At 52.7% G+C, this 6,676-nt stretch overlaps 1 long non-coding RNA gene across 1 annotated transcript; it reads right to left on the bottom strand.

Annotated features, from left to right (window-relative positions):
- Positions 1-208: 208 nt before the first annotated feature.
- LOC123579784 lies at positions 209-2,902 on the bottom strand. The gene is made up of 2 exons (XR_006702950.1): positions 2,391-2,902; positions 209-537 (listed from the first exon to the last, which is right to left on the bottom strand). It is a non-coding gene; the product is annotated as an uncharacterized LOC123579784 (long non-coding RNA).
- Positions 2,903-6,676: the final 3,774 nt, after the last annotated feature.

Genomic DNA, 6,676 nt, shown 5'->3' with positions numbered 1-6,676 from the left:
CCTTCTCGGGGAGTGAGGCAGGAAGAGGGAAAGTGGCACATGTGCCTTGCATTTTCCAGAACAGGACAGTGTGTATGATGAACAGAAGGCATTTGATACATGGGGAATGTCTCTCAAAGGCACACGCGTCTAACCTGCGACCCGGAAGTGCTGGATAAAGATCCGGGAGAAATAAAAACACACGTTCATAAGAAAAGACTTGATAAGATCGCTTGTAACAGCTTGATTTATAAGTTGACCTCTATTGATATGTGCAAGAGTAAAGCGGGGAGACCCAGCTTGGGATGCTTTTCTGCCCTAAAAGACACATGAAAAGAAGGTAGCTAGAATGCAGTACGTGAATAATATAAAAGGGAAATAAAAAGGCAAGGGCGGACGAGCAGAAATCCACACCCGGGTACGTCGCGGCGAAAGCGCGGAACACCGAAGACAGCGAGAAGATTGTGGAAGCAGCTGGTATCACAAGGCGGATGCCCTCGAACGACAGCAACCAGGTTCGCAGCTGACTTCTCAACAGCCGTCGCGGAAGGCATGTTGCTGCAAGGAAATCAAAGCCAATTAGAATCCGGCAGCCGGCCAACATGTTCTTCAAGGACGACGGCAGATAGAAGTATTTTCTGATAAAAACTGAGAGTAGTCGTTACGAGGAGACCCTCTCTAGATGAGCCCCAACATGTGCTTTAGAAAGAAGAAGAGGGGCTTCGGCAGGAAGTTTAACTGGCACTGCCTCCAGGAAGTCTGCCTTGATTTCCCTGCTGACGTCGGCTCTCCCCCCTTAAATGCACTCCTAGAACCATGGCATCCTCATCTGGGACACTTGTCACCAGAACAATGTGCACATTTATTTTGTGTAATTAATTATGGTGTGGCGCCCCCACTGGACTTACAGTCCCAATAGGTAAAAGCCTGCCTCTGTTTTTTTTTTTTTGTTTTTCTGTGTTTTTTTTTTTTTTTTTTTTTTTTTTTCCTGCCAGTATATCTCCGGGACGAATACAACCATGGATACACAGTGAAATTCACCAAAGAGTTGTTGGGTTTATGAATCGGTGAATGACGCCTTCCGTCCTGCGATCCCCCTCATGTGAAATTCTGGAATATGCAGATTCGCTTCTTCACATCCTGAGCCCCCTGGGTCTTGTGTAAATGGACTGCGAGTCTGTGCAACGGGGAGAAACTGAAAAAAGGAATTGGGAATTGGGAAAAGAAAAGGGAGGAGAAACTCAGGAGAGCTCGAACTGCAGCCTTCTGCAGTACAGTGCGGGGGGAGACGGGGACAGGGGAAGCGAGTGCGGGTGGATGGCAGGTGTTCGGGCAGGAGGGTCTCCGAGCGGAGCTGAGACCACCCAGCTCCCCAGGGGAGGGGCGGGCAGAGGGGCCCCCGCTCAGCTCTGCCAAGCAGGTTAAATAAAAGCCAACGGGAGCCTCTCCCCGCTTGAAACTGTGCAACTCTCTCTGTTTCTGGGACTGTGGTGAGGCCCAGGAGGCAGGAATAAATAACTCTGAGTCATAAAATCATTAAGGCATCGAACATGTGAGCAGACGAACAGACACACAAAAACACGCTTCGTATACACCTGGCACTTGCAACAGAGCCTAATTCCTTCTGCAAGCGTCTCCCAGCACTCATCTTGGTTAATTTAAGATGCGTAAAAGGTTATTGATTCTCTCTTTGTATCATGAGCTGCTTCAATGTTTAATGTTGGTGAACAAAAATATTTTCATAGGGGTTTTCACTTGTGACCTTCGTTCCCCCCCCCCCCCCAGAGCTGCAGAGCCGTGTATCCGGCTGCCTGGGGGTGGTCGGTGTTCCAGAGGCCGCTCAGACTCAGCTGACCCCCAGCCAACTGCCCCACCGGCTGTCTTCATCTCAGGACCCGAGCCACAGACCCGAGCAGCAGCCCTGATGCCTCTGTGCCCCACCCACTTCCAACAAGTACCCGTTCAAGTGCCCTGGCACCTCTCCCACCAGAGACCTCCTTCGCCTGCTGTATCCTGCGGGGCTGCTCTCCCCGGCTCTGGGCCTGCCCCTCCAGTCCGTCCTCCCCACTGGGTTGAAGGGCATGGGCTGTGAGGAGAGCTGCTCTGGGCCGGCGATCAGAGGCCCAAGGGGACTGTAAGTGAGAGGTTAGGCGGGCGAGCTCTAGGACAGCCTGCTGACCCCCCAGTGCGAGGCCTACTCAGAGCTGGCTTTGTCCTTCAGTCCAGGCTTGGGTGAGCCTGCTCTGTTTCAAGGTGTGGGGAAGAGACAGCGTTTATTCGCCCGACAGATATTTACTGAGCACCTGTTACCCGTGCCGGGCCCTATTCTGGGCTCTGAGGGCATAGAGGCAGACACCTGACAGAGGCATTACAGAAATTCCTCCCCTTGACACAAATACCAAAATTCTTACAGGGAACCCAGGAGCCACGACAGAGGGTGCCCATCAGAGCGCTGGTGTCCTCCGCAGGGGTAGATGGACAGGCGGCACCTGGGGACGGGGACCCGATAGTTGTCTCCTGCTCTCCGTCTTCTCTATTCTCTCTGTGCTTCCGGGTCTGGAAGCCTCAGCTACCTGTCCCAGGTCCCAGCCTCCCTCGCGAGCCGGGTCCCAGGTAGAGTCATCCAACGGGAGGCCCGGGCACCAGATTAGAAGCGGGGTGTGTTAGTTACCCGAGGCCTCCGTGACAAAGCGCCACAGATGGGCTTAGATGGGGGCTTAGTCCGTAGGCGTCTATCGTCTCACAGCTCCGGAGGCCGGAGGTCCAGGCAGGGTTTGTTCCTTCTGAATCTGTGAGGGAGACGTTCCAGAGCTCCCCGCTAGCTTCTGGTGGCCCGTTGGCGATCTTTGGCCCTTGCTGGCTTGAGGATCTCTGTCTTCATCTTCACGTCTGTGTGTCCACATTTCCCCTTTTATAAGGACACCTGCTCCGGTAGGACCCCACCCTAACTAATGGCATTGGCAATGATCAAGGTCTCACGTTCTCAGGTCCTTGGGGTTAGGATTTCCACATACTAATTTTGTGGGGACATATTCAACCACAACAGTGGGCAAAGGTGTGATCCCTGGCTTCCTGGTGGTCGCTCTGGGCATCGAGGGGAGCTCGGGCTGTGGTCCCAGCCCGGGGGGCTGATGGCTTCCGTATGCGTATGTAGCACCCCTGCCCTCTGCGCCCGCAGCCTGGAACTGTAGCAGCTCCCTGGTCTCCGGGCCACACCCCCTCTTCTCCTCTCCATGATTCCTCTTTGAATTCAATTCCTCTTTGCTTGAATTAGTTAGAGGGGTTTCCGTTTCCTGCCTCGTCAATGACTGATACCCACACCCTGCAACAGTTAGAAGTCACAGACATGATGTTCACAGGACAACTCGGATAGACCTGAAAAGCAGTACCGGGGAGGGTGTGTGTGTGTGTGTGTGTGTGGAAAACGGACAGGTTGATTCTAAAATTTACATGGAAATGCAATGGGTCAAGAAAACCTAGATCACTTTAACAAGGGAGAACAGAACTGGAGGGTCTATACTGCCAGATCCCATGACTTATTATGATGCCCCGGCAATCAAGACAGTATGGTGATTGCCAAGGCTGGACAAATAGACCAGTGGAGCGGAATAGGGAATCCAGAAGCAACCTGCACGTGCAGCGTCCCTTGATTTTTAGCAAAGGTGTAAGCGTCGTGTGATGGGGGGAAAGGATGGTCTTTCCCGTGAAAGGTGTTGGGTTAACTGGATCTTCATATGGAAAAAAAGTGAATTTTGATCCCCACACAAACACCCGTCTCAGGTGGATGGTAGCTACCCATTTCAGAGCAAAATAATGAAGTCTCTGAAAAGAAGCACCGGAGAATATCTTCATGACCGTGAGGCAGGCAAATATTTCTTAAACAAGACACAGAACGCACTCACCACAGAAGCAGCAGTGATAAATCGGACTACGTTAAAATTAAGCACGTCTGTTCCACAAAAGACACCGTTCAGAGAGCGAGAATGCAAACCGAAGCGGGAGGAGACATTTACCATACGTGCATTTAAGACTTGAAATCCGAATATACGAAGACCGTCTTCAAATCAGGAAGACGGACAAGCCAACAGACAAAATTGAACAGGCTCTTTACAACAGGGCATGTGCACGTGACTCATAAACCCGTAAGAGTGCTCGACTTTGTTACTCACTGGGAAACAGACATTAAAGCCACGCCGCGGTCACGACCACACCCGCGAGAGCAGCTGAGGTTACACATCGCCCGTCGCAAGAGCTGGGAGATGAACAACCCTTACTCTCCCTCACGGCGGGAGGGCGTCGCTGGCCGTGTATGTCAAGCTGTGAGCGGCCCCTAATGCGGCGAGACAGCCCTGGGTGTCATTCGACAAGTATGCAGACCTAAGGTCACCCGAACACATGTGCAAAGTGTTCCCGGCAGCAGCGATCACGACGGCCCAGAACCGGAAGTGATACAGCTGGTCACCGTCGGATCAGTTCTCCAGCCATGTTAATTACACCGTTTCAGAATAGCCTCATAAAATTAGAATGATAAATAATAATAATAATTAAAAAAGGCAACCGTGGTCTGTCCTGGTAGAAATAAGGACAGGGGCGCCTGGGTGGCTCAGTCGGGTATGCACCCGACTCTCGATTTCAGCTCAGGTCAGGATCGCTCAATTCGTGAGTTTGAGCCCCGAGGCGGGCTCTGTGCTCACAGCGTGGAACCTGCTGGGGATTCTCCCTTTCCCTCCCTCTCTGCCTCTCCCCTGCTCCCTCACTCTCAAAATAAATAAATAAACTTTTTTAAAAAAATCTTAAAAAAAAAAAGGAAAGAAGGGTAAATGTTTACCTTTGGGAAGGGGCAAGGGCGGGGGTGGGGGGCTGGGCGGTGCCCGCGATGCTGAGCTGAACTCAATATTGTACTTTGCACACAAAACATTACACCTTGCAGTTTGTGCTCTGTTCAATTCTTTTACACCTTTATGCAAAATGAAACTCTCAGTGATTGCATGAGTGACAGAAATGAAGCGATTCCAATTCTGTTTCCTGGTTTTGAAAATCACCCCGGGCCCGGGTCCACCCCAAACCGGGGGCCTCACGCACACCTGTGGCCCCCAGGCGGCACCCCCCCCCCCCATCTGCTCCCACCACCCTTCCTTCACAGCCCTGTCTGGACGGGGTGCCCGGGGTGGGGCAGAGGTCTGGAGGGGACGGGGGCACAGGCTCGGAGTGGCCTCAGCCTCAGCCCCTGCATGGCTGGAGGAGACCCAGAGCAGGAGGGGCACTGGCTGTCTGGGTCAAGGGGCAGTACGGTGGGCCACCAAGGCTGGTGGCCTGGGTTGCTGGCCTGGGATCAGTGTGGCACCAGTTCCTGTTTCCTAGATGGAGGGATTCCCCCCCCCCCTCCTGGGAGGACATAGAACAGAGAGGCAGCCCCTCCCTCAATGAACTCTGGCTGCGAATTTGACATCATAGGGAGGTGCTGTGCGTTTCAGTGCAGGTGAGTGGCGAGCCATCCTGGCTGCTTCTGTCTCGGAGGCAGGTGAACTCCCTTAGCCAATGTGCCTGAAGGTCGCGCTCGGTCCAGTGCAGGCCTTCTGTGGGTGTCTCCGCAGCTCGCTGCCTCTCACCATACGGTCTGTGAAGGACACATCATCGCCTTTAGCTTCGGGTTCTTATTACTCATAACGGGGGGGGGGGTTCCTCCGTCTTTGCTTATGTCTGGGGTCCGACGCAGGGTCTCCAGGGCAGGCTGGGTTCCCGTGGGGCCTCTTCGCTGCAGGGCCCAGGAAGATGTACCTGCTGCTTGGAATCCAAGTGGAAAGGGACGCCCTTGCTGTGCGGGAACAGGCCAGGGCCTTCCGTGTGCGCCTGCGTCATTATCCCCGAGAGACGCCACAGGTCTGGGAGAGAAGGAATCACACCGGAGAGTGGCAGGAGGGCAGAGATCAACGGGCAGGACATTTCCAGACAGCAATGTGGTGCTGGACAATTACTGCTGCATGTAATTGAAATTTCTGTTGAATTCTCTCAGAAGTCCTCTCTTTTTGCGCGGCCTGGGATAACATACTCCGTTTCTTGGAGCTTTGGTTTCCTCGTCTGTGAGAGGAGGGAAGGTCCTCTGAAACCCAAACAGCCGACGCAGACGCCGGGCTTTTCTTTCCTCCACGCGAGTACTTCCAAACGTGTCCTGTGACATATGGGTGTCTCCATATATTAATAGGTATTGATTTTTGAAAAAGACTCCCTGGTTAATCAAGTTCATGAAACACTGGGTGAAACCAAGTGAGGCAGGTTTCCTTATTGCAGGACTTCTCAGGGCCTTGAAAATGTTGAAATGCATTGTAAATTGCCAGGGGAGGAGTACTATCTGTGGTGTATCTCAAGCATAGCCAAAGAGGGGGATTGTGTGTGTTTGCAGATGTGTGCATGTGTGTGTGTGTGCGCGCGCGCGTGCACAAGCACATGTGTGTGTGTGTTTCATCTCATGGCATTAGTTCAGAGAAATCCTGTGTTGGATTCTGGAAGCAAGTGAAGAATGCCGTTCTTATACGTACCCAGTATTTCTTTCCCAGTGCGAATTTCCCGGGGCAAACTGAATATAACAAGATCGATTCGTTAGGGACTATGAAGGGGTTTTCTCTGACAGTTACTGTATCTACTGCCTGGTGTTGGGGTGGGGGGGGGAGGCTGTGGCTTAAAAAGCCCCCAGACACAT

This window comes from Leopardus geoffroyi, chromosome A3 (genome assembly GCF_018350155.1).
Source record: "Leopardus geoffroyi isolate Oge1 chromosome A3, O.geoffroyi_Oge1_pat1.0, whole genome shotgun sequence".
Taxonomy (NCBI): Eukaryota; Metazoa; Chordata; class Mammalia; order Carnivora; family Felidae; genus Leopardus; species Leopardus geoffroyi.
This window is presented reverse-complemented; position numbering and strand designations above follow the sequence as displayed.